The sequence below is a fragment of the Schistocerca piceifrons genome, chromosome 3, assembly GCF_021461385.2.
Source record: "Schistocerca piceifrons isolate TAMUIC-IGC-003096 chromosome 3, iqSchPice1.1, whole genome shotgun sequence".
Taxonomy (NCBI): domain Eukaryota; kingdom Metazoa; phylum Arthropoda; class Insecta; order Orthoptera; family Acrididae; genus Schistocerca; species Schistocerca piceifrons.
Window position 1 is genome coordinate 558,225,724 of NC_060140.1, and position 5,000 is coordinate 558,230,723.

Genomic DNA, 5,000 nt, shown 5'->3' on the forward strand with positions numbered 1-5,000 from the left:
CGATCGCACGTGCTGTGTATTCGATCCGCCGTTTCCCTCGGGTTGTGACTATTTACTTTCTGTGTGTGACGTTTCTTTGTCTTCTTTTCTTCGTTGTTTCGTCGCCTTAGTGTTTGTGTTGTGTCTTGTGTTGTATAGCGGCTTTTGCCGCATTAATTAAGTGTTATGGCTTCCCGGTTGTTTCCGCGGAAGTGTACTCTCAGTTTTCAGTTTAACAAGGCCACCAGGAATGTTCAGCCAACTTCGTTGGAAATTCACGAATGGATTGTGGATACAATTGGCATTACATCGGACCAGGTACATACGGCGTATTTTGACACAGAACTTTACTGCTTTTTTGTGAAATTGTTGAACCCGGTTTTGCTAGATAAGATTTTACTTAAACATGGTGAGCAAGTGTCGTTCCGTCATAGAGATGGTTCTGTTAGCAGTGTTACTGTTTCAAATGCTGAAATTTCGTATAAAACAGTTCGGGTTTATAATTTACCCCCTGAAGTTGAAAACAGTTACCTCAAGGAAGCTTTGCTTGGTTATGGTACCGTTCGGTCAATTCGAAATGAACGTTGGTCTGCACAACATAAGCTGCAATGTTATAATGGTGTCAGATCGGTTGAAATGCATATTAAGTCGAACATACCGTCCCATCTGGTTGTATGTGGTTATCGTGTTCATCTTACTTATGAGGGGCAAGTTGGTACGTGTTTTCTATGTAATGAAAATGGTCACGTTCGTGCTAATTGCCCTAAGCGGGTGTTTGTGCTTAAAAATGGGCTAGCACAACGCCGCAAATTAACGGTTGCCGATCTTGTGCCAGCAGCTTCCTCCACTGTCTCGTGTCAGCCTCCTGCAGTAGATTCTTCACAACGGGTGACACCTTCCTCTGATGCAGGTTTTCCCCCGTTACCCACTCGCCCAGATGTATCGGCTGCTTCTACACCGATCCCGTCTGTTTCCAATAACAAACGCCGTCGTGCTAGTGATACCGGTAGCACTGATGACGAAGCTGCTGTTTCGCAGCCGGTTTGCGGATCTGACGAGAGACTTCCGGAATCACCCATGCTTGTTTTGGATTCTGTTCCCACTGTGTCTCCTGCTTTGCCTGATGACGTCAAACTTGCTGCCACGCCGTCGGCGCAAGAGCCCCAACATTCGGTCGCGGTGGTGTTGACATCCCCCCCCGACACAGGCATCACAACATGTTGACGACACTTCGGTGCAGACAGCTGTTTGTCGGAAAATCGCTTCTAGAACTGCGCGCTCCGCTTCAGCGGATTCCAACCCTATCTCTCCACCTCCTACACTTCCAATACCTACACCTTCTGATGCCGGTGCCGATGTTCCTGATGCAGTTTTCCCCTTGCTTGCTCCTTCTTCTGATTCCTCTCGCCCAGCTAATCCTTCGGATGCCTTGGTTGACGTGCCTGATCTCGAACCCCCCACTCCACCTGCTCTTGAATCTGGTGTGCATCAGATACGCCGTCGGGTGAAAGTGCCCCCCAATCTTCACGCGGTGCGGAAAAAACACAAGCATGCAAAGGATGACTCTGATTCCGTTGATTCCGGGCAATCACCCTCTGCCATGTCTGATGTTGATGATCTGGATGTCGTTGCTTCTAATGTGGTGTAATTAGGGTTCATTTTCCCTTTTGTTTTGTTGATGTTGCAGGCGTACACGTTTATTACCTTAAATATAAATAGCATTCAATCTGCTCTGAAGTTAGCGTCTCTGCAGCAGTTCATTTATGACTCTGCAGCTGATGTTGTTTTCCTGCAGGAAGTCTCCGTTGCACACCTGTTTGTTCCTGGCTTTCGCACTATTATAAATTTTGCGCCTGAGTTTTCCACAGGTACTGCCTTACTAATTCGTGACGGTATCCCCGTTACCGAAATTGAGCTCTTAGACTCGGGAAGGGGTATTGGTTGTCGGTTATTTGACACAACCTTGGTTAATATTTACGCCCCCTCTGGTTCCAGCAAACGGCAGGAACGGTCTCGTTTTTATAAAGAGGATCTGATTTATCTTTTACGCAAAAATCCTGCGACTTTGATATTGGGGGGTGATTTTAATTGTGTATTACAAGCTAAGGACCAATCGCCTCATTTTAATTATTGTTTCGAGCTACATTCTCTTGTACGTCAACTACGACTACGCGATGCGTGGGAGGTTAAACACCCCACTTTAGTTAAATTTACATTTTTTACTGCCACGTCAAGTAGTCGACTGGACCGATTGTATATTTCTGATCCCCTTAGTGTTTCTGTTTTAAATGTAGATGTTATTCCAGCCAGTTTTACGGATCATTGTGCCCTTGCGGTTATAATTAATTTGGAGCGTCAGCCTCTTAAACTTTATCGGCCGCTGTGGAAATTAAATGTCTCCTTGCTCGATGACCCTGACATCGAACCTCTAATACAGACGGCGTGGGACATGTGTTTACGTTCTCTGCGATACTATCCGTCTAAGCTTCACTGGTGGATCCACTGTGCGAAGCCAAAACTACGTCGCACTTTAATGTCCTACAGTTATAATAGAGCGCGAGATCTGAAACTGACTTTTGAGTATTATTATTCGGTGCTTCGCGAACTTTATGATACTTCTCGAATGACAGGTGCCCACCTTTCTGAGATTCGGAAAATTAAAGCCAAGCTCCTTAGTATTAAACGGCTTCAGATGGAAGGATTGAAGATTAAATCTAAACCGCCGTCCACCTTAGCACATGAAATGACTTCCATGTACCACCTGTTTCGTCACCACAAGAACCGTCGACGTGTATTGATTGACGGCCTTATGGCAGCTGATGGTTGCCGGCTTACCTTACAGAATCAAATAACCCATGAACTTACCTGCTACTATGAGACCTTATATGCTGTGGCTGATTCTGATCGGCTTGATGTTGACGAGATTTTAACTGCTATCCCATCAGTTTTAACAGAGGACCATAATGTGGAATTTTTAGCTCCTTTTACTGCAGACGAAATTTCAGCTTTCATTGCTTGTTCACCATCTCACAAATCTCCTGGTCCGGATGGCCTTCCTAAGGAATTTTTTGTTCGCTTTTGGACTATTATAGGGCCTGTTTTTACGGATATTGTAAATGAAATCTTGAATGGTGGCACAATTCCAGCCGATTTCAAGAGAGGTACGGTTGTCCTGATACCAAAATCTGCTGGTTTGAAGACAGCTAGTGACTTTCGTCCTTTAACCCTTTTAAATTTTGATTATAAGACGGCTGCTAGGGCTGTTAATGCACGTCTATCCCTCTTGCTTACACCTGTGATAACTCCTTGTCAAAGCTGCTTTCCAGGGCGCTCCATATTGACTCCTCTGGCGGGGTATCGTGATGTCGTGTCGATTGTCGCTGTCACCAATATTTCCTGTGCGCTTTTATTTGTTGATTTTAGTAAGGCTTTTGATCGTGTGTCCCATTCGTTTTTAGAGCTTCTGCTGCGCCGACTCGGTTTTAATGAAAAGGCGCTGCTGGTACTTAAGAATATGACGACTGGTATTTCTGCTAAGATTGACATTAATGGCCAGCTAACGAAGGTCATTGATATTAAACGTGGCGTCCCGCAAGGTAGCCCTTTATCCATGACCCTTTATGCTCTCTCCCTTCAACCACTCCTCTCTCGTCTCAACTCGACACTTCGTGGTCTTACGATTTCTGGGGTTACCCTGACAGCAACAGCTTATGCTGATGATTTGGTTGTTTTGCTTCGTTCCGCCGCCGAAGTGCCGCAGTTGAAAATGGAACTAGATAAATTTTCTGCGGCCTCCGGTTCTCGTCTCAACCCCCGTAAAAGCAAACTTCTGAATTTGCGGGGCTTTGAAAATGTGGTTGTTCCGTGGGTTACGGCTGTTGAACACCATACACATTTAGGCATCTATCTTGAACGGTGTCCTCTTCGTATGGCTGCAAAAAATTGGCAAGTGGCCATTTCCAAGCTTCAAGGTGTTTTATTCGAACACTCATGGCGTTCGATACCGCTACTGCAAAAAAAGCGTGTATTAGACACTTATGTTTCATGTAAAGTATTTTACGTTGCTCAGTTGTTTCCGCTTCCAAGAATGCAGGGTGCAAAAATGGTCCAGCTTATCAACAGATATATTTGGCGGGGGCACATTTTTAAATTACGTTGTGATGTTCTTACGAAGCCGCGTCTTGCGGGCGGCTTGTCGTTCACCGATGTCCGTGTCAAGGCTGCGGCCCTTTATGTTAAGCGCACCCTCCATCTTTTATTTTCTGAGTCCCCGACTGTTACTTCGCGATTATTCCATGTCGTTCGTCCTGCGAGCTTGTCACCGCCTATTAACGTAGGGCCTCTAAATGCGAAGCTACGGCATGTTCGGGACTTCTACATTGAGATTAGTTATCTGGATCTCCACTTCCAACGTCGTCCTGTTTTTACTATGCGAACACTGCTTGACAAATGGCACAGGTCTTCTTCTTCCATCCCGATTGTTTTGCAATATCCCCGTTTTAATTGGCGTCACATATGGACGAATATTAGCTTACCCGTTCATTCAGCACCTGTTGCCTCCCTATGGTATAAGGTAGTTCACCAGCTGATTCCTACGAACGAACGACTTCATCGCATAGGTTTAAGTGTCTCTCCGCTTTGTCAAACGTGTGGTTGTGTTGATACACTCCAACACCGATTTACCTGCGCTGACCGTCTTCGCATGTGGTACTGGCTGCGCCGACAATTGGCGTTACTCACCAGGAGCTCGGAATCGGCATTTACAACTGATATTCTCTGCTGGCCGGGAACGGTTTATTATCCCGGGACAAAGAACAATACCATTATGTGGCTTCTTGGCCGTTACATTTTTGCAGTGGTTGATGGTGATGGTATTTCCGATTTTATTTCGTTTATTGGTTACATGCTTCATGAGTACTGGACGCAACAATCTCTCCCACATCTTAAGAGGGACTTTGCGAATATGCTTAGTATTGTCTTCGAAAAGCAGGGGATTGGTTAAGTTTCCACTTCTATTGATC